General features: G+C 50.9%; 2 long non-coding RNA genes across 4 annotated transcripts; one reads left to right on the forward strand and one right to left on the reverse strand.

Moving 5' to 3' along the window:
* Positions 1–104: 104 nt before the first annotated feature.
* Positions 105–7,707, reverse strand: LOC123952255. Of its 3 annotated transcripts, XR_006820584.1 has the most exons (5): positions 7,458–7,707; positions 6,067–6,146; positions 2,730–2,939; positions 2,518–2,606; positions 105–2,398 (listed from the first exon to the last, which is right to left on the reverse strand). It is a non-coding gene; the product is annotated as an uncharacterized LOC123952255 (long non-coding RNA). The 3 variants fall into 3 exon arrangements; XR_006820582.1 differs by having other exon boundaries at positions 2,518–2,939; XR_006820583.1 differs by lacking the exons at positions 105–2,398; positions 2,518–2,606; positions 2,730–2,939 and adding an exon at positions 3,861–3,972.
* LOC123952256 lies at positions 6,174–22,095 on the forward strand. The gene is made up of 3 exons (XR_006820585.1): positions 6,174–6,538; positions 12,340–12,481; positions 21,621–22,095. It is a non-coding gene; the product is annotated as an uncharacterized LOC123952256 (long non-coding RNA).
* Positions 22,096–22,633: the final 538 nt, after the last annotated feature.

Below are 22,633 nucleotides of genomic sequence, written 5' to 3' on the forward strand. Positions count from 1 at the left end.
GAAAGAAAGTCTTTTTTTTTTTTTTTTTAAGATTTTATTCACTTATCTGTCAGAGAGAGAGAGAGCACAAGGGAGCGAGCACAAGCAGGGGGAGCAGCAGGCTGAGGGAGAAGCAGACCCTCCACTGAGCAGGAGGCCTGATGCGGGACTTGATCCCAGGACCCTGGGATCATGACCTGAGCCAAAGGCAAATGCTCAACCAACTGAGCCATCCTGGCACCCCAGCTCCTCTCCATTTTCAAAGATGTGCACAGACAGTCATTCTCCTGAGAACCGCAGAGCTGGGGACTGTGTGCACACGTATACCTCCTTCCAGGCTGAGATTAAAAAGCAGGAAGTGACTTTAGTCCCCTGGAGTGATGTCCCCTAAAGTTATGAGGCTGCCCCTCCAGGATGGCGCCTTTGGCTCTAAAACTCCTCTGGCTCCCTGGGCAGTTTTGGACTCTCCACCCCAATCCGGAAGGGACCAGAGCAACAGATGGTGGGGTGTGCGGTGGGGCGGGGTGGGGGGCGGTGATGGCTGGTGGTGCTGTGGGGCCCTTGTCCAGCATATCATTCTACAAGCGGTGTTTCCCTTTCAAAGGAACCTGGACGGACTTAAAATTTTTTGTTTTTAATATCCTCTAACTATGTGTAAGTTTAATTCTGGGGGTCCTCTCTGTGTGCTTCTAGGTAGTCTATATCCCTAAAACTGAAGAAGGAAGGAAGAGAGGAGCCCAGGGTCTCACCCACCCGCTGGTCCAGGGCTCCAGGGCGGTTTGTCTCCAGGAGGGTTTTTTCCCCTCCCATTCGGACCTGCTGGGACCCACTGTGGATCTCGCTTCTGCTGGGCGATCCCTGCGCTCAGGTAATACCCCCTCACCCCCAGCCCTTCTGTCTGTCCAGCCTAGGGCTGGCGGTTGCTCCCTGCTCTTGCTCATCTCTGGTTTGCCTTTCCCCTCTACCTGGATTCTGGATTCTTCTATCCTGGCAAGCTTGGGAGGCAGCATTTCATAAAGGTGGGAAGTGCAGGGGTCTTAGGTGGGATGCCCCAAAAGTCAATTCTAAGAGGGAGATTTGCATACAGAGAGTTTAGGGGGGAGCATGTCCCCCAGCAGCAGCTCCAAGAGTGAGGGGAGGACTGGGCAGAAGATGTGGTCATGCAAAGGTTGCAACAAAAGCACTGAGGCCAGGATGGCCTTTCAGAATTGTCTCCAACTGGAGCAAGGGACTGGAGTTTTGTACCCCTCCCCCACCCCAGGGTGGCTGAGTTGGGCTGGGGTTGCCCCCAGGAAGGGGCAGGTGTGGGACGGGGTGGCTCCCTGCAGGCAGGGCAGTTCCTGGGGAGGGACTGGCTGTGAGCTGTCATCAGGCCTGAAAGGGAGCCTGGGCAGTGGTCATAGCATCTGCTTCAGGTTCAAAGCCCACTTTGCAACTTCCTAGTTATGTGACCTTGACCTAATTCCTTACCCTTGAGCATGGGTTTCAGTGAACTGACCCGTGAAAACGAAAATTGTGAGGACTGAATGAGACCGTGTTGCATGTTCCATGGGGGAGAGAAAGTCTCCGCCCTCCTCTGCTGGCTTCCCTCCAGGTCGCTGCTGTAATCTGTGTGGTCAGGATCCAGGACACAGTTTCAGCCACGTTTATGAAGGGTGGGGCCCTTGTGCAATAAAGGGTTGGGTGCCCAGGTGCCGCCTTTTCTCCCACTTCCTACTTGCAGGGGCTGGGTAGACCTTGCTCTCCTCACTGGGGTGGGATGAGGAAGCTAAACCAGATCCCCCTGCCTGCTGGCCTCCTTGCCCTCCCTCTTCTGCCTCCCAGGAGCCCTGGCTGGTTGGGACTGGGCAGGGCACAGGGGAGTGAGGTCTCCGGATCCTGGTGCCCTGAGCTCAGTCCTGGCATTGACCTCAGAGCACTGCTCTGAGGTGTTGGATCAGGCTCTGTGCTGTAGAATGGCACCCCAAATTTCTTCAGGGTTCCCCTGGTACCTATGGAGACTTGATAGGAGACTTGATATGAATAGGCAAGGTCCTTCCTCTGGGCGCACACAGCCTCAGGAGTGCTCAGTGAGCAAATAGTGCCTTTGTGCAAACTAGCAAGAGGCCCCCAGTCCTACCCATGTACTTGAGGTGCAGTGTACAACCTGCCCAACTTTACAGGGTGACCCTGAATGAAGACTCCACCTGATGCCACGGGCTCCTTGCCCTGCCTCTGCCTTGCCATTTTCTCAGCACACACCAGATCTAAGGGTGTAGCCCAGGGTTTTGCATATTTTGTGTGTTCTATGTGTGTATTACGGACATTCAAGTTATATGCCACAGAGCCGATCTTCCCACACATTAAACTTCTGTCTCTGCACTCAAGCCTTAGATGCTGCTTTCTGCGATGGCATTCATGGGTTCACTGGGTCCTGGACCTGCAAGGGAGCAGAGAGATTACCAGCCATTACTTAGTGACAGGGGCGCCAAATCTCTTCCTTTGGGGACAGATTCCCCCCAGTCACAGAAGCATCCCAGCCCCACGACTCTGTCTTACCAGTCTCCCCTGCTTTGCTCGGAGCCCAAGCCTAATAACTTGGTCGCCCCTGGGCATGGACAACAGCATCCTGTCTGTAGGACATGTCCCTGGAGAGGTGGTGTGGACAGAGCAGAAGTCAGGAGCCAGGTGACTTCAGGCTGGATTTAGCCTAGTTTGTTTGATCCAGAACTGAGTGTTGACTCTCATGACTTTTCTTGAAAAAAATGTACCTGGTCCCAATGGGCCTGCCTTCCTTCGTGGTAGCCCTTGACTGGAGCTAAGCGGGTGTCTTCCTCAGTGGAATTGTAGGAGTGGCCTTGACCCCAGTTTCATAGGGAAAGGATATACTCCAGAGTCAGTCAGTCCGAGTTCAAATCCTAGATCCCTTATTAGCTGTGGGACCTTGAGAAAGTCATTTCTTTGTGCCTCAGTTTTCTCAGCTGTCAAATGGGATGAGGAAATAATAGCACTTATATTACAGGGTTGCTAGGAGGATTAAATGAATAAGTTGTAATGACAACAGGTGAGTTTCCCCTGAGTAGATATTTACGTGAAGTTTCCACAAACATCATTCCATCCTCTCAGGGACCTCCAGATTCACAGCAATAGATTAAAAAAACGCAACTTCGGAAAGTCACTCTTTGATCAGTGAGGCCCGCTCTACCCCTGAGCAAGGCGATCATCCAGACTGCCCAGGCCGTGGGGTGGGGGGCAGCCGTGCCTGCTGGTCTGGTCCTGCTGAGAACTCTGGCCCTGCCAGAGATATGAGGGGAAGCCATGAGAACAGCAAGTCACGCCGCCCCTGGCCACCACCTCCGAGAGCCCATCGTGACTATCCCCAGGCATTTCCTCCTGCCTCTTGTAAGTCATTCAAGGCTGTCAGCAGCAGTCTCCCACGACCTTCCCTGCCAGTTTTTATGTCCCGCCTGACTCCTGCTTGGGGTAATGAGTTCCCTGAGCTTACCACCCACTGAGTGAAGTCAGATTTTCTTCTATCCTTCCTACCCGTAATTCTCTCAGGCTTTAGGCAGAGCACCCTGGTCTAGTTCAGGATTTGGTGAATGAGTTCATGACCACCGTAACCATAACATTCATGATCAAACAGATGTCACTCCTTCATAGCCTTTGTCTTCCCAGATGGCAGAACCCTCAACACAGCGCTCGGGGTTTTTATGGTAGCTCCCCGATTGCCTTGACCGCTTTGGCTGGCCCTTCTTCTAGTTTCCCACCGTCTCTCTTGAGGTATAGGAAGCACTCAGGACAAGCAGTCCCCTCCCCAAACACACACTGACCCTGTGCCCCATTCTGTCACACTTGGATGCAGTTCCAAGCACTGAGGGAGAATTTCACTTCAATACACGCCGATGGCAGTCATTTTGTTGGAAACTGGAACCAGAGGGTATTGGGAGCTCGTGAGAGAACAGAGAGTCGAAGCAGCAAGCAGAGCACACGCACGGGGATTTTGCAATGGAGCTGTGGGAACAATAGCAGAACCTGACATCTTGGACCTCGGACTCAGAGCTCCACCCCGGAGCTGCTGTACACACGCTGGTGCTCGCCCCCCTCCCCCCACGGTCCTGGGGGGCTGGGCTGCGTCTGCCAAAGGGGTCACCTTTTCCTGGTTTGCATAAAGACAGCTCAGGGACCAGCAGCAGCCCTGCCCTGTCCGGGACAGCTGTGTCCTCTAGACAAGAAGGCAGAAAAAGCCAGGCCAGAGTGAGGCACTGGGTCCTGCTACTCTGCCGTAAAGGTTTGGTTTTGTTGCTGGTGTTTGTTTTTTTGTCCCCCCAGGATTAGAGGAAGTTCTTTTTTTTTTTTTTTTTTAAGATTTCATTTCTTTATTTGAGAGGGAGAGATAGCAAGAGAGAACCGAGCAGGAGTAGGGGGCAGAAAGAGGAGCAGGCTTCCCACTGAGCAGGGAGCCAGATGTGGGGCACCATCCCAGGACCCTGGGATCATGACCTGAGCAGAAGGCAGACGCTTAACTGACTGAGCCACCCAGGTGTTCTTGTTTTTTTAAAAATTTTAACTGATTTCTATTTATATACAGCAGTACAGTACCCAAGGCTTAGGGTCACAGTTTGGCGAACTCCAGCATGTACAGACATACACGTATGTATCCCCATCACCCGGATCAAGAATGTTTCCAGCCCCCACAGACCATATATGTAATTTAACATTTTCTAGGAGGCACATTAAAAACACCTAAGAAACAGGTGAATTTTAATCATGTATTTGATTTAATTCAGGGGATCTCAGATATTCTTTTAGCACATAATCACTGTTAAAGGTGTCGATGAGCTGTTAACTTTTCCAGTCTTTGAAATCCAGTGTGCAGGTTATATGGACAGCATGTTTCAGTTTGGACTAGCCCCCTTTCCAGTGCTCAGCATCTACATAGGACTCGTGGCTACTATAGGAACAGGGCACATCTAGAGAGTAAGGAAATTAAGCAAACACAGCCCATTGATCAGAACAGAAATCTGGTAAGTACAAGCCACTGACCTTATCTCTATTTACAGTATTGACTCTTTAATTTCCTTTTAGTGAAAATAAATCCCCACCCATTCTCAGTTCCCCAGCCCTATATTCCTCTATGGGTCGTATACTCAACCCAGAATTTTCCTACCATGAGCAGTTTTGGTTCCCTTTTGGGCTCTCCTATGAATTAAGTTGTCATTCTGCCCATTCTGAGGCATTATGAGTATCTCAGGGACAAGTTCCTCACTTGACCAGTAATTCAGATGAATTTCAGATGAATTTCAATTCAGATGAAAGTCGCTCTACTCTTGTGCTTTCCAAACCTGCCTGATCACCTAAATCACTTCAAAGTGTTTAAAACAAAACAAAACAAAACAAAAATAGCACACATCTAAGGCCTCCTGAATCCCAACCCAGAGATGTGCTCAGTTATGGGCATTTTAAAATTATTTTTAAACGTTTTATTTTTTAAAAAGATTTTTATTTATTTAACACAGAGAGAGACAGTGAGAGAGAGAATATAAGCAAGGGGAATGGGAGAGGGAGAAGCAGGATTCCTGCTGAGCTGGAAGCCTGATGTGGGGCTTGATCCCAAGACCCTAGGATCATGACCTGAGCCAAAGGCAGAGAGTTAACGACTGAACCACCAGGCAGGTTTTTAGAAAAATCTGACTGTGATGGCCATGCAGGCTTGGGAAGCACTGAGGATTACCCACCTTGCTGAACATGCCAGAGTCTTCATCTGGGACTGTGGCAGAGAGAAGTGAGTGCTGAAGTGTCCGTCCTCGAGGAGCAAAACTCATTTTAACGATGTCGTCATGGCCACGGGAGGGGGGGATGTCTTTGATTCCTCAGCGGTGGGGACCTCGCCAGTGGCCGACTGGAGGCTTCAGAGGTCCCCTTGGGTGTAGACCATTGTGTGCAGGCAGAGCCCGGGACAGGAATAAACCTCTCCAGTAGGCAACCAGTATGGGAGAAGACAGAGGGCCCCGGACCCCGAGTTGGCCTAACAGTAAGCATGGCTAAGGAAGAAAGCCACAGTTGGTGACCCATCTTCGCCCTTCGGCCCCGGCATTCTGTTCTTACCTCCAGCACTGGCTTTCCGGGCAGCGAGTCAGTCCATCGAATCTCTTCTTCACACACAGGTGTGTAGCAGCAGAGCCAACCTGTGTTTCAAGGAGACAATCTGAAAGAGCGATGCTAAGAAAAAAAAATTACACTCATCCTTCTGGATTTCATTTTAATTGTTGGGTGTGCCCTGGGCGCCAGAAATCATAAAGCAGGTCTGGTTTCCTTCCTTGGATGTATTTAAAGAGCCCTGGGTTTGCAGGCAGGTCACCCGAGCTCTGGACTCACCGTTATCACTAACAGCGGCATCTCTTTGGGGATATGGTTGAATAAATCTGAGTGTCACTTCTTCCCCTGGTTACCTATGAGTAGGAGTACCTGCCTTATAGGTTCGCGCGATTGCCAGATAACTCTCACCGGTGAAAGCAGTTTGGAAAATGTACAGCATTACACAATGCAAGACGCTAACCTTCATAGCAGCGGAAATGAGGTAGGGCATAGGACAGTGGGAGAAACCCTTGACCAGCTTCTAAGATGGTCAGGTCAGCGAGCACGTTTCTTCCTCTCTGCCCTCCTCCCTTTCTTTTCTGCCCCCTCTCCATTTATAATGGCGTTTGTATGTCTTTACAAGCAGCAAGGGCTCTTATCCTAAAAAATGAGTAACAGGCTCCTGGTTATTTTGGCCTTTGATACACACCTGTCCTGGGCTTCTGGAAAGGCAAACCCTAAGAGAAGCCTCTTGGCCCGGTGTCCATAAATGTTTCCAGCGGCAATTCCTCCGCAGGCCCGTAGGTTTCCATCGGCTGTTGGCGGGGGGGGGGGGGGGGGGGGGGGGGGGGGGTGTCCCTGCGTCTTTGATTGGCTGGCTGCAGCTGGGACCAGGAGCGTCAGGCCCTGTGCGGTTCACAGCCTAGAATCCCTGAGGGCTGCTTGCACTTTGCTGCCTCATGTCCCCAAGTCCCCCGTGAAAGCTTCCTCCTCCTCTACCCTCTTTCCGCTCCTCCCCTTCACTCCCCTCCACGAGTCCATCCCAGGCTGCTCTTCCAGTCCTGCTCAGTCCTGGGCCCGAAAACCCACAGCCTCCGCTCAAATCGCCTCCTTGGGGGAATCTTCCCGGGCTAAGCCCAGCCACCACCACTCCCTTCAGGGACATATTTCTGGTTCCCTGCACAGGGAGGGGGGGGGGAATCAGTCCCCGAGCCACGCACACGGGCTGTGCCTTTGTCACTTTCCCAAGCCCCGCCAGCTGCGGTAAAATGCTCAGGTTCCTTCTGAACTGTTCTCCCCGCGACACACAGGTCGGAGGATGCAGTAAACCTCCCGGCTCCTTCCCGAAGAACGCTGGGTCTTAAATGCGCTGGGCCCCAGCCAAACAGCAGAATAAAGTGGGAAAATTTTCCATCACTTACAGAAAGTATTTTCACTCGGCAGAAACAGCATCTACAGCTCTTCGGAGCAAGCTTGTTTTAGCACCGCCGAGCGCGAGAACACCGGTGCGGACAGGGGCGCTTTCCAGAGGCTGCGCCAGCCCCCCTCCCACTTCCCATCGGGCTGTCATTGTTCCCCCGCCGCTCGGGGAGGCGAACCCCGCAGCCCGGCCAGCGCGCCCCCGCAGCCTCCGCCCTCCTGACCAGCCGCAGCAGCCGCAGCTCGGGACCTCCCTGGGCGAGGCGGGCGCGGGAGCTCCGCGGGCGCGCGGGGGCGCGGGGGCGCGGGGGCGCGGGCGGGGCTGGCGCTGCCAATCCCCGCGCGGCGCACGTGCGGCACGTCTCCGCATCCGGGCCCCCGCCCCGAGCCGGCTCCGCGGGGGGTGCGGGGGGTGGGTCGGGGACGGCCGGGGGTGCGTCGACTGGGAGGTTAGAGGTGGGACCGCGCGGGGGGGTCGAGAATGCGCACAGGGGTCTGGGAGGTGTGAGGGGGCCGGGGGTGAGTAGGGTGATGAGAGGCTGTGAACGCGCGGGGGCGGGGGGGGGGGCAAGGGGGATGCTTAAGGGTCTTGGCTGGGGGGGGGGGGGGTGCGCGGGCGCGCCGTGGGGCGGGTGAGTCAGAGCGCGCAGAGGGAGTATCCGGGGCCGGTGAGAGGGTCAGCGACGCTTGGCCTCCTCCCTAACCAATTAGGGGAGCGCCGGGAAATTCCCCAAGCCTTCCCAGCCCGTTTCCGACCCTCTCTGTCACTAAAAAGTGGGCCACACACGGGTGGGGACCAGCTTAGCCAAGGGCCCGCCCGGGAGGGGGACTTCACGGTCTGGGCTCACCTGTGCTGGAGAAAACAGATCATTTTAGGCACCTCTTCACCTCCGCTCCCTTCCCCCCCCTACACTTCCCCCATCCCGGCATCTCCGCTCAGAAACAGGGAATGTTTTATTTCTGGCTGTGATTTTGAAACCCAGCCATCCCATGTGTCAGCCACCCGGCGGAAGCCCAGGCATCAGAGCTGTCCCAGTGGGCCCGCGGGTGCGCAGGAAGCAAGAGAGGGGCCACCGCCTGCGGGGGACGAGGCGTCATGGACCGACCACTCTGAGATGAGCTTGCGTCAATGTCCTGCTGTAGAAGGAAGGCATCCGAGCCAGCGTTCTCTATACAGAGCGGCCCCTTCGTTCTCTGCTGTGCTGTTTGGACCCGGGAAAGTTCCAGGTCCCAGCATGGAAGCCGGTCGGATGTCGCTGTACCTCGCTGCGCGTCCCCGGAGCTGTACTCCTGTTTACCCTCCTTGTGAGGCCCTAACAACTTCCGGAAGAGGAACTCCCTTTGAAGTGTGGGCAGCATTTCGGTTCCTCTGACTACTCCTTGTCTCCTTTGATGTGGAATGACGCCAGGCGTAGCAGAGATTGGGCCCCAGGACCAAGAGATCAAACACCACTCCCAAGTTCACCTCCAGCAGGGCCGACATATTGAAGGGCAGACTGAAATGCTCTAGAATCTTAAATTTTTCCATTTCCTGCTGTTTTTAAAAAAAGTAATATAGTACCTGTTTTTCAAATGTATCATTCAATTTTGGATGCCTCTGAAATGACAGTGGAAAATCTTGGACTCACCTGCCCTATCCACATGATTTCATCTAATCCTCACAACCACTGCCCCTGGCTGGTATTATCCCCCAATCTATAGATGAGGAATTGAAGGCCTAGGGTCCCACAGCTATCCCACTGAGAGCCTTCCTTCCTTCTGTTTTTTTTTTTTTTTTTAAAGATTTGATTGATTGATTGATCTGAGAGATCAAGAGAAGACTGAGCCTGGGAAGGAGCAGAGGGAGTGGGACAAGTAGACTCTCCACTGAGCATGGAGACTGACATGGGCTTGAGCCCCTGACCCACCAGATCAGGACCTGGGCCAAAACCAGGAGTCAGACGCTCAACCAACTGAGCCACCCAGCTGACCGGAGAGCCTTTCTTCTTGAGCACCAGTTCCACTAAAAGTTAATTGCCTGGATCAAATGAATCAAATCCCACAAAGCACAGTAGTGCCTGCCACCCCATAACCACACAGTGAAAATTACTGATTTTTTGGGATCGCTGTCATCATGACAAATAATAAGCATAAAAGCTCAGTCTATCACTATAGAAAGTTTGGCAGTGACTGAAGGCAGTAGACCTTGATGCATTCTTTCAGAAATGTTCAGGGTTTTGTTTTTCCTTGCTCAGAGCTATCTCTACATGGTACTGGGAGCTGGACTCCAGAACAAGTTGCTCCAAGACAAACTGTACTGTAGTTTCCCCACCGAGATTTGCTCCCAGACTTGATCTGTCCTTCCTTCCCGGCTGGAGACCATTAGCAAAAACATCTCTTCAGACCTCAGCTGGGTGCTTTGATGCCTGTGAATTTAGAATGGGATGGAATGTGTGTGTGTGTGTGTGTGTGTGTGTTTCAATGATGTGGGTAAGGTAATTTGGCTTTGTCCTAAACTTTCACAAAGCAAATCAACATTATTCACCAAATTGTTAACTTTTTAAATAGTAGGGTTTTTTGGTTTTGGTTTTGGGTTTTTTTTGTTTGTTTGTTTGTTTTTGGTTTTGGTCTGTTTGGGTTTTTTTTTTTTTTTTTACAAAAAAATGTTCTAATTTGGGAGTGGAGAGGTCCTCCTGAAGGCCTAAGTTGAGAGAACGACTAGGAATGGTCTGAGTGAGGCAGTGCGACGGAGTCTGACCGGGGATGGATGTGTCCCGGCAGACCCGGGAGGACAGGCTAGCTGCCCCATCGCTTGGCTGTCTACGGGACAGGACAGGGAGGAGGCAGGAGCCACAGAAACACCAATAACTGAGGCACTGTGAAGCCCGGATGCCTTTAATCGGAGGCTGGTGGGAGGTGGAGCCCAACCAGGCTTTTGCTCCTAACACGAAAAGTTGGAGGAAGGTATAAAAGAGGAACACGTGATAATAAGCAAAATAGTAACAAATGGTATTTCTTGGGTAGCTATCACGCAGGAGGCACTGTGCTGGGGGCTTCCCCTGCTCCTTATCATTTCACCCTATGAAGTAGGTTAGTGTTGTTATTACCAGTTTCCAGCTAAGGAAGCAGCCAAAGGAAGGTAAGTGGCCCGGCCAGGCAGGGTTGGTGCTCATGGCGGTGTCAATCAGACACGTGGGGATGGAAGTGTTTTGCTCTCTTTTGCTGAGATTTGGTTTATAAGTTCTTTTTTTTTTTTTTTTTTTTTTTTTTTTTTTGGTTTATAAGTTCTTGTCCTGGGGGATGTTCAGGACTTCCTGGTCTGAATCCACCTGAGGAGAAACTTTTGAAAGGAGTTGGCTGAATCAGAGGGAAGGAAGGAATGGCTCAGGGTCCACGGGCCAAATAGGGATCAGTGAGAGGAATCAGGACAGATGTCGCGGTGGGACAACGCCGGGACTGGATCGCTGTTGGGGGAGCAAGAGTGCCTCTTAGTGTTGTGTGTTTGGGAAAGGACGAAGAGAGATGGGCCCTTGCTGAGTCCGACCGGACCAGAGAGGAAGGCGAGCATGGGGAAGAGGGGGAGTCGTAGGAAGGTGTCCACAGGGAGCGGTGGAACCTGCAGCCCGGCCAGTTTGTTTCAGCGGATCACAGCGTTCTGGGTTGAATTGTATCCTCCCACCCAGTTCAAATGTTGAGGTCCTAACCCCTAAGACTGCGACCTCATTTGGAAATAAGTTCCTGGCAGGTGTAGTTAGCTGAGTTAGAATGAGGTCCTGCCAGCGTCAGGTGGGTCCCTAATCCCCTATGACTGGTGTCCTTCTAAAAAGGGGAGGTTTGGACACACACACACACACACACACAACACCGTGTGGACACAATGGCACAGAGCAGGGTGTGTGTTTACCGGCCCGGGAAGGCTAGAGATGGCTGACCGGCCGGCAGAAGCGAGAAGCGACCCTCTGTCCGTTGTCACCCTCAGAAAAAGCGACACGGCGGCTGCGGCGGCTCCGACGTTTCTGCTGGCTGAGCCGCTCCGTGCGCGGCTTGCGGGCCGGGTGCTCGCAAAGTAATGTGCACGGCCACACCACTTCGGCCGGCTGCCCTGGGGGCCGCAGAGCCCTTCGATTTTGGAAACCTTGCTTTCTAGAAGCTGAGAAGACCTTTTTGTATAAAAGTATCTCCTCTCTCTCTAACAGAATGATACATACACATAGTTTAAAAGTGAAATGGAATAAATACGTATTTACTGTAATGAAAAGGAACACCCGCCTTTGTCTTTTGCCCCAGAGGAAATGACTCTCCACTGGATAGCCTTTTTCCTGGGTTTTACCTCTATTTTCCTAAATAATATGTTGAGATGGCTATTTCTTGATTCTTCAGTTTTGGACATGACCTGTTGACTTCTGAGTGTTGTAGCCAAGGGGAGAGCCCGCTGCCCTCTCCCTCTATTACAACATTTGATGAAATAGTGCTTTCATGCAGGGCATCAGAACCCCCGTGATTTGGAGTAGCACTCCAACAGGGGTCTGATGTCCCCCCAGGCTGCTCCAAACTGAGTACACATGCATGGTTTCTTCAGAGGGAGTCGGGGAGATGGGCAGGGCATTTTTACCCCTATTTTACAGATGGGGAACCAAAGTCTCAAAGAAGCATATGTCTTTAAGCAACAGAGACAGAATTAGACCCCAGGTCCAATGTTTTTCTATTTCCACTGAACACAAAATTCAACTTGCAGAAAGGTCCCAGGGGGCGTAACAGCCCCATTCTACAGTTTACGGGTCCTCGGTATGAAGGATTTATTACATTCAGGATGGGTTTCACATTTTAAAAGGAGCAAGAGTAAACTCGAGAACTCCCTCGCCTTAAATAAGCTTCACAAACACAGATCAAGCCTGTCCTTTACAGTGTTACATCCTGTTGCCCAACAAGTCCTCGAAGAGTGGGTGCGCGGTCATTACTTATCGGATAAACGAGTGACTCCCGGGGACGACGGAAGAGCTAGAAACCAAGTCATCTAGGAAGTAGAGGAGGAGCCGAAAGCATTCAGGTAGGAGGAAAGCACCAAAAAGCCTTTGAGTTTGATTTCTGTAAGTTCAGAGCAAAGCGGAGACCGCCCACGGGGGAGGACAAGAACCAGCGGGCAGAAGTTAGAGCGACCCCCATGTTGGCTCAAAATAAAAGCTTTGCAGCATTAAAACTGTCAAACATGAAAATGGAACGTTAGGGGCACCTGGGTGGCTCAGTGGGTTAAGCCTCTGCCTTCGTTCGGCTCAGGTCATGATCCCAGGGTCCTGGGATCGAGCCCCGCATCGGGCTCTCTACTCGGCAGGGAGCCTGCTTCCCCCCCTCTCTCTGCCTGCTTCTCTGCCTACTTGTGATCTCTGCCTGTCAAATAAATGGGTAAAATCTTAAAAAAAAAAAAAAAAAATGGAACGTTAGGATCGGCCCTCGGTACGGGCGCTTTGTGAGGGCCAAGGCTTTGCTTTGGGAAGGAGAACTTTGCTTGGCCGCTTGCCACAGAGTCTGTGGGGAAAGCAGTGCCCCCAACTGGTGCTGGCGAGCCCCAGAGGCTGTCCCCAGTGGTTCCTGTGACACCAGGCTGCTGTGGTCTTTGCGGGCCCTTCTGTCTGCCCCCAGGAGGATCTGAGGATCTCGGAGCCCCGTGAGCCCATGAGCACTGAACACGGGGTAGGTGTTGTCCCACCCGGGCGTGGGGTGGGTTCACAGAGGAAGGTGCTGGAAATGGCCTAAGTGGCGGGGCCCGCTGTGTCAGGAATTGTGGGCAGGATGCCGGGGGGAGCGTCAGACCCCAGGGCCAGTCTGGGGAAAGGAGTGAAGACATTAAGAATGTCTCTAGGGATGCTTGGTTGGCTCGGTCAGTCAAAGCGTCTGCTTTGGCTCAGGTCATGATCTCAGGGTCCTGGCATGGGAGAGTGGGACAGACGGTATCAGGGAGCAGACTTCTTTCGAGATTTCCCACATGACGATCGCCATGTGCACCATAAGTAGACTTCCTTTTGGTTCAGGAGCATAAATTTGGGGACCGGAATAGCTCTCCCTCCAACCTATCGGTATCCCCTGCAGCTAGCATCAGAGGCTGCTGAATGTCTTCTTGCTGACAGGTACAATCCCCCCCACCATGCACCTCCTTCATCCCCAGCATGGGGACTAGATCAGGAAGGAGGTGACTGGATCGACCACTGAGGGGCTGCTGACCTCGGACAGGGCATGTGCGTCCTCAGGAGCTCCTCCCCAGTTGGAGTGGATGGAAATGTCTACATTCTAGTCTTTTCAGGCAAGACTGAGTTTGTTGCTTTAATGGGAAACTCTCTGGTGAAGTCTTGAGGATCCCATTCTAGCTTTTTCTGTCACTATTGGATTCTAACCGCTTCTTATTTACAGATTTGTTTCTCCTCATTCATGCTACTAAGTGTGTTTTTACTCAGTTTCTGTGAACAAGGTTAAGTAGTTTCCCCCCCACCCCCTCCGACTTCTTGTGCTTTTCAGGGACCCCAGTGTGGAGTTCACGACCATACTATCTCAGGGGTTTTCTGAGGTTAAGAGAAAAGAGCAGCCTGAAGGCTCAAGTAGTAGTCAGAATTTGGAAGTTCTGCAGATAGAGCCCAGACATAGATTTACAAATCCTCGATGAGCCTGAATTGGCAGCTGGGATGACCTGATCCTCCAAGGACTGTGTAGTACTGCAAGGCAGGCCTCGTGCCTCTGGAAACCCAGCACACAGAGGCTTTGAGAGTGAATGGAAGGCTGCTGGTCACACTTTGCAGGCCCCCAGGTATGCATTCCAGGCCATACCATTGGGAATTGTCCTCATGGCTTAGAGAAAACAGTGGAACCTGTTCCTGATTTATATCAATTACTTTAGATTTAGCTGCTACTATAGCAGCTTAAACCAGATATGTTAAATCACTTCTCATGTACACAGTCCAGCTGTATTATGTCAGCCTCACCATCATCAGGGACCCAGGTTCTTTCCAGCACTCTGTCTGCCCTCCCTAGACGGTCTGCCTCATCCTCCAAAATGATTGCTGGGGCTCCGGCCATCACACCTGACTTCTAAGCAGCAGGAGAAAAGAAAGTGAGAAGGGCCTATACCTTCTTTTAAAGAGACTTTCCTAGAAGAACCATACTATCCTTCTTGCTTACAACTCATTGGCTAGAACTTAATGGCTGGACCCAGCTGAAGGGAGATGGGAAAAATCAGTCCATTAGCAGGGTGTAATGCTACTCTGAATAAACTTGGGGTTCTGTGACCAAGGGGGAATAATAGCATTGCTGTGGGGTTGGGCAGGCATCTAGCAGTCTCTATCAGAGAAAGCTGGATTTCATAGCTGTGAAGTAAACAGGTTATTAGGATTTGTAATTCACTTAACTCTCTTGGTGACCGGCCCTATGCAGATCACTTTACTTCTTTGAGTTTTAGTATCTTCACTAAAAAAGGGGAAAAAAGCTAGACTTCCTGGCCAGTAGCCGTGGTCGTTAAGCTGTGTCCCTTGTGGGCGGTGCCTCGGAGACTAACAGGAGCTCGTGGAGCTTTGACTTCTCCGCTAGTCTCCTGCTCTGTTGCCAGAGCCCCCGGAGGCCCACGGCAGGACCTGCTCCTCTTTCATCCGCTTGCTCAACATTCTGAAGCTCCACAGCCTGGGGCTGTGGTGAAAAGCAATGGTGAAAAGTTTCTGGGTTTCTAGAGAAGCAAATTGAACAGGTTATGTGGGCTCAGGTTTCTGTGGTTCTAGAGACAGAAGCACCCATTTTGGTAATTCGGAAAACCCCTGGAGGTCATCCCCTAAAAAGCTTGCTAATACTACTGATTTTGTAGGTAATGGGAGCTGATTTTCTTAGCTCAGGGGCATTAGAATGTATTTCCTAAGCATGGAGTGACGAAACAATGAACACTGGGATAAGGGCCAGGCTCGTCTTGCTCCTCCGTTATGTGCTGCCTGTTCTTCAGTCTCTCTGAACCTCAACGTGCTCATCTATAAAATGGGGGCAAGAATGCCTACTTGGGGGCTGCTGTGAGAATTAAATGTAATCAGGTCTATGAAGCTTGGCCATGAGGAAGCGTTCGTCTACTTTAGTGAGGGTCCCACACCGCGGAAAGGAAAAGACAGAGCAGAATGGCCTGGTCTTAGTGATTCTGCCAGTCAGTTCCCAAGGCTCAGGATAAAGATGATGACGCCCGCCCCTGGAGCATCATCCTGACGGTTTCTGGACTGAGCCCCTCTCCCGTAGGGGTTTGGCGTTCTTTTCCGATGAGCAATGCCTTAGAACGAACCAAATCCCATTGCTGTTTACTTTCTCCCCTAAATCTTCAGGCTTTGCCTCCTTATTGGCTTTCATCCTCGCTCAAAGTCTTTCTCATCTTGAAACAAAATTCCATTTCTAGGCAGATGACTCTCGCTACCCATGTCCTTCCTCCTTTTCGCAGCTGTCAACCTGGAACGAGTTGTACGAGGGCTGCCTCTCCTTTCCCCCCACCTGTGCTCTGCTCGCTCTCTGTGGGCGGGTTTGTGCCAGAGCTCTACGCTGAATCTGCTCTTGCCAAGGTCACGGACAACCCCAAAAACCGGTTTCAGCTCTGTGGCCCGAATGTCCCTAGTTCCTTCAAGAGGTCACTCTTTGCTTGAACAAAGGAAGGTTCAGCATGTGGGTGTAAGTAACCTGTATAATTGGGGTGTGATCCCCAATATTTCCGAGGGGATATGGTTTACATATATTGTTAAACTCTTATGGTTTTCTCTCTGAAGTATTTCCGTCCTATTCCTGTGGCTGTCTCGAGCCTCATTAGAACTTTCTTCCAGCAGCCTCTCATCTTGGCCAGTCTCCTGCTCTGTTGCTGGAGCCTTCTTGCTTCCTACACAGAATTTCCTTCCACATGCATTCATTTTAGTGCTGAGGTCCACCCCAACGTCACATCGCTGGGGTCACCAGGGGCCCCTGAAATAACCCCTACCCAGCTCTACACAGGGTAACTTCAGTTCCCTTTGGATTCAGCTCTCCTTCTCAGGAGAGGGTGGTGAGCGGGGGCTACTGGGAGGTGAGCCATGGGTCCCTGAGACGCCTTCCAGACCAAAATGCAGGCTATCACTTGGTCTCCACCTTCAGCTGCATGGAAGAAAGGCGGAAACTCTGAAGCCATCTTTTCTTTCATGGAGTCAGTGGTTTCAAAGAATATGCTAGGCTTTCCTTCTTACCAGTAGCACCTGTGGATGGAGAATGGAGAGCTTTTCTAGAGCAAAAGTTGTGGGGTTGAGGTTTGTCTTGTCTCCCCCTTATATTTATGGGGCCTTTCTGCAGCATTGACCCCTCCAACCACAAATGACCCCTTGACGCTCTCCTCCCTGGTCTGTTACCACCTCAGGCTCTGCTGTTTCTCTTCTGTCTCCGTCCCTCCCTGTTCTTTCTGTCTCCTCCTTGGGCACCTTTTCTACCTTTTTCTTTTCTTAACTTTTCTTTTAAAATAACTTCAGACTGGGGTGCCTGACTGGCTTGAGTTGGTAGAGCATGTGATTCTTGATCTCAAGGTTGTGAGTTCAAGCCCCCAGGTTGGGTATAGAGATTACTTACAAATAAAATCTTAAAAAAAAATAATTTCAGATTTACAGAGATCTGTTGTACAACAGTATAAATACAATTAACCTACTGAACTGTACCCTTAAAAGTGGTTAAGATGGCAAGTTTAATGTCATATATATATATTTCTTTATTTAGCACATTTATATATAATATATATATAGATATTATTTAGCACATAATACAACCTCAAAATAGTTGCAGATTTACAGAAAAGTTGAAAAGAATGCCACAACGAATTCCAGCCCGCTAATACCTGGCTTCCCCAAATTTTAACATTTTATCACATTTGCTTTATCATTATTCATCTGTCCATCTGTATTACCTTTTTTCCTGAACCATAGAGAGTGACTTGGAGACATAATTCTCCTTTACCCCTAGATACTTCAATTGGTTTTTCTTTAAAAGGGTATTTTCTTACACCAAAACGAAGGTCAAACGAAGAAAATCCCTGATATACTGCTATTGTCTAATCTATAAACTTTATTTTCAATTTTGCTAATTATCACAAAGTAACATTAGTAGTAAACTTTTTTTAAAGAATTAATTTATTTGACACAGAGAGAGAGAGAGAGAGAGAGATCACAAGTAGGCAGAGAGGGAGGGGGAAGCAGGCTCCCCGCTGAGCAGAGAGCCTGACTCTCCCAGTAGTAAACTTTTTAAAGGACTTTTTTCTTCTGGTCCGGGATTTAATCCAGGATTATACAATGAATTCCTTTTTTCCCCAAGATTTTATTTATTTATTTGACACAGAGAGAGAGATTACAAGTAGGCAGAGAAGCAGGCAGAGAGAAAGAGGGAAGCAGGCTCCCTGCTGAGCAGAGAGCCCAATGTGGGACTTAATCCCAGGACTCTGGGATCATGACCTGAGCTGAAGGCAGGGGCTTTAACCCACTGAGCCACCCAGGTGCCCCTATACAATGAATTTTTTAGTTTTTGTTTGTTCTTTAGTATCCTTTAACCCAGAAAGTTTCTCAGCCTTTCTTTTCTTTTTTAAAAAAATGTTTAAGTAATTTCTATACCCAACGTGGGGCTTGAACTAACAACCCCGAGATCAAGAGTCCCCCACTCTTCCAGGTGCCCCTCTTTGTCTTTCATAATCTTGGCATCTTTGAAGAGCACGGGGCAGTTATTCTGTAGAATGTCCTTCAGTAAGTGTTTGTCTGATGTTCCCAGGTGACTAGACTCAGGTTCTTCATTTTGGGCAGGAGTAGTACAGAGGTGAAGTTGTGTCCTTCTCACTGCACGTGTTTGGAGGCATGTGATGGCTACTGGTCCCGATATTGGCAATGGTAAGGTTGATCATTTGGTTAAAGAGGGGTCGGCCTGGTTTCTTCACTGTAAAGTTACTTTTTTCCCATCGCAGTTACTAAGTTTCATCTATGGGGGATACTTTGGACTATGTCAATTTCTGTCTGTTTCTAAAGGCTGATCTTTCCTGGCTCCATCATCAGCCTCCTTTTCTCATTCAACTGTGTTCATGGCTTCCGTTCCGCCTCTCTTGCCGCTGTATCTCAGACGTCTGTCTCTGGCCAAGATGGCTCCTGAAGACACAGTTCCCTCCCAGGATGTCCCTCGGTGCTGCTCTTCCTGCTTCCCCTTCCCCTGATCCCTTCCGCCTCTGTCTCCTGATGACAGTCTGTGACATCACCATGCTCTCATTCTGGACTCCTGGACATCATTCTAGACTCCTCTCTTTCCCTCACACTTCGTACACAGTCATAAGTCCCGTTGATCTCAGGCTCCCAGCACATTTTACCACTTCCTTGGTTCAGACCGTTACCATCACAGGCTTGGAATTCTGCCACAGTCACTTCTTCCTGCCCAGAACCTTGCCTTCCCTCTAATTTATTCTCCATCGTGATGGCAGAGCGAGATTCCTAAAGTGTGCATTTGAGCATGAGGAATAGAGTGGGCGAGGTCGGTGCTACTTAGAATCCCTCAGTGCTTTCTCATCGCCCTCAGGGCACCAGCCAACTCCTTCTGGATGGTCAGGCCCTGCCTACGTCTCCAACTGCCCCAGTCATGTTGACGATTTTCATTTCCCATTTTGAGTCGCTCACTCTCCTTGAGTCTTCACACATGAGATCTGGAGTGCCAACTCCCACTTGGACTCATTCACCAGCTCTCGCTGCCATTCAGGACTCAGCTTAGACTCACTGTGGGAGACGTTCCCTGTACCCGGGGCAGGAGTTATGCCCTTCGCAGTTGCTCCCTGTCACCTTGAACTTGCCCCAACCCTACTGTGACATTGTTTACATGGTTGAAATGAATTAGATCGACTTTGATGCTTCCTGCTGTGCTGTGAGCTCCAAAAACCATGTAAAATCAACTGTATAGATTAGGCAATAGCAGTATATTGGGTTTTTCTGAGTTTGGCCATTGTTATGGTGTAAGCAAATGCCCTTTTAAAGAAAAACCAATGAAGTATCTAGGGGTAAAGGAGAATTATGTCCAGAAACCATGTCTTGCCCATTCCTTATCGGGAACCTGAACTAGCCCATTATCTGGCTCCAAACACATGCTTTATAAACTTATAAACACATGTGAGTGGATAAGTGGGTTAACGGGCGGTGGAGCGGGTGGGCAGGGTGAATGAAGTCACGACTCTGACACAGCTGCAGGGTTTTTGTTGATCTAGGGAAAGTCACCAAGATTCTGGTGACTCAGAGACTTGAGTTCTAGGGACAGGGTGGTCAGTTCTTGGAGTCCAGCTCTCACGGGCCTGGGACGTCTCCAAGGAACACCAGGAACAAGACGAAATATTTCAGAGTACAAAAAGACTTAATTAATGCAGGACACACATCAGATGTCCAAGGTGCCCATGACCCAGACAGACTGGGTTTCCAAGTCGCAAATGACTCTAGAGGAACAGGTTTCTGAGGCCTGGGTGACTCAGATAGGGTTGGGCTTCAGAGCTCACGAAGGGGAAGTGGTAGGTGAGAAAGCAATCAGCGAGGGTTCTGCCCAGGTGGCCAGCTACGTGGCTGAAACCCGCCATTAACTTGGCAGCCAGTTCATCCTGTAGTTTCCTAGGGAACCAAGGGCCAATCTTAGGTGCCGCTCGGCATGGAGCCAGGGACACTCAATGAGGGACAGGTGGCTGGACTCCAGGTGTCCTCAGTGTTGCAGGGTGGGTGGCTGAGGGTCCTGGGCGTAGGGCTCGGCATGAGGGCTGGGAGAGTCTGAAGAAGGCTGGAAACTCACATCAGGTACATGGGTGAGGGTCAGGGGAGCAGATGAGGCCAGAGATATACGTCACGTTGGCAGTTAAGAGAGCATGGACCCACAGCCCAGCGAGTAATTTGGAGCCAGTGGCCATTGGTTCTAAAAGTCAAGAGAGGGAGCTAAATAGAAACCAGGAGTGACCACATGATTGGAATCAGAGTCAAAAATGTTATTTGCCTCATGGTGCCTGGGTGGCTCAGTTGGTTGGGCAACTGCCGTCAGCTCAGGTCATGATCCCGGGGTCCTGGGATGGAGCCCCACAACGGGGTCGTGGGGAGCCTGCTTCTCACTCTCCCTCTGCCTGCCACCCCTCCTGCTTATGCTCTCTCTCTGTCAAGTAAATAAAAATAAAAAGTCTTGAAAAATATTATTTGCCTCATAAGAGCAGGAATCTGGTTATGACCTGACACAGGAGAGTCACACAGGTCAGACAGAGAGCCAGAATCGGGAGGGCAACTTGGAGGTCAAGGTGACGGTAATTCTTTCAGCCCTGGAGGAGAGAGAATTCTAAGGAGAGAACTGGCCATACATTTTTTTAAGTTTACTTCCTAGGATTAATGCCTCCATGGAGTACTAGTGGTAAATAATCATAAGGAATGAACTGATAAACAGTGATGGTACTAGGCATCTTTGCTGCGGGTTGGCTTCCCAGCACCTCGGACACCTGACCCAGGGGGAGAAGGGAGGGCAGCTTGTCTGGGATGGCCCACAGTAAGCAGACCCAGGGCAGCCAGGGGCTTCAGTGGGGAGCTGAGGGGCCAGGAACAAACATCTACCTGACTTGACCCGAAAAGGCAGGAAATGACTAACACTGAACCTCATCACCAGAAATTTTCTGTCTTGATTTTACTCAGTAGATGTGTCAATTACAGGCATTGGAGCATGCATGCCGGCAGTCTGAGCTGGGCTGAGTTCCCTAAGAGGGAGGAGAACCCATTTGTTATATGTGGTTGGAGATGGGTGCAAAGTGCTCTATCTGTTGGATTTTTTTCCCCTGATGGCAGCAAGATCTGGGATGTAGACACATCTGGGCAGTGATCTGCGGAGCTGACAGGCAAGTGGAAAGGCCTGGACTGCTCGAAGTCAGGAACGTGGGCCGGAAGTATAGGCTGTGAACCCCTACCACCAGCAGCAAGGGACTCGGGCCTCGGAGGCGAGCTCTGGGCAGGATGCCTCTGACACACATGGGAGGGGCTGGTTCAGGGCTTAAGGGTGGGGGGCGGGGAGACAAGTTAGAGAACCTAGCAGACTGGGTTCTGAGGAGGAGGCAGGCATGAGGAGGGAGAGGACACGTCCCCTTCTGCTACCATCCCAGAGCCTGCCCGTGGCTCCTCATCTTCTTAGCATCATCAGTGACTTCCTGATAGGTTTCCAGGCTCCCCGGCACCATGCGTGTGACAAGGACCACCATCGCCACCGCTGTGATCATCGGTATCCAGGTACCAGTTTACTGAGCGCTTGCTTCTCACGAAACACTGCGGGACACCAACTGTTCATCAGGAAACGGAGGCTCAAAGAGGCTAAATACTTGCCAGAGGTCACTGTCCCCGGGTCATGAGGAGTAAGGGGCAGAGCTGGATTTTGAATCAAGGTCTGATGGATTCTAGACTCTGTGTGGTCGCCTAGAGGTGAGGAGCACATGCTGGGGAAATGGACAGGAGCAACTTCGTAGTCGCGTCTGTAGGATGAGGATGATGGCGACAAGAGAACCGCCTGATAAGGTACTACTGCAGAGGAGGGACTGTCAAATCTGAGTCCTCGAGGAGTCGGGCCGCCCGAGGCAGCACAGGAAAACACAGGCTGTTCGATTCAGTTTGAACTTCGGATAAACAGCGGATGATATTTTAGAACAGAAAGTCTTGCAATATTGGGGATGTACTTATACTAAACATGATTCTTTGTTTCTCTGAAGTTCAAGTTGAACGAGGTGTCCTGTGTTTTATCTGGCGATGCTGCTGAGGACGTCCCTTAAGGCTGGCCTTGACCCATCCGCTGGCTTGTCTGGCCCGACCCTCTGGTCCAGGGGGACTTGCTTCCCCCCTGGCTTCCCTGCCTCTCTGCTTCTGCTCCTGCTCTTACGGGGGTGGGGGCCCCGAGCCTTCTCCTCTCCTTTTCTCCCGGCCTCCTGGGCCTGTCCTTCCTTCAGGCTTCCTCCTTGGGGGCTTCTGCCGTTTTCCTTTCCGACAGGTCTAGCTTAGATGCCTCTCGCATCTGTTAGCTCCAAGCTATGCAGACTGGGTCCACATGTCACTCTCGCAGGTGAGGGGCCCTGCGGTCTCTCGCGCAGCTCCACACACCCATCCCAAGGTCTCTGTCTTCCGTGACCCGAGCCCGGGCAGGTTTCCGAGAATCCCAGCGACGTGAGCAGTTGCAGAAACTG

The sequence above is a fragment of the Meles meles genome, chromosome 10, assembly GCF_922984935.1.
Source record: "Meles meles chromosome 10, mMelMel3.1 paternal haplotype, whole genome shotgun sequence".
Taxonomy (NCBI): Eukaryota; Metazoa; Chordata; class Mammalia; order Carnivora; family Mustelidae; genus Meles; species Meles meles.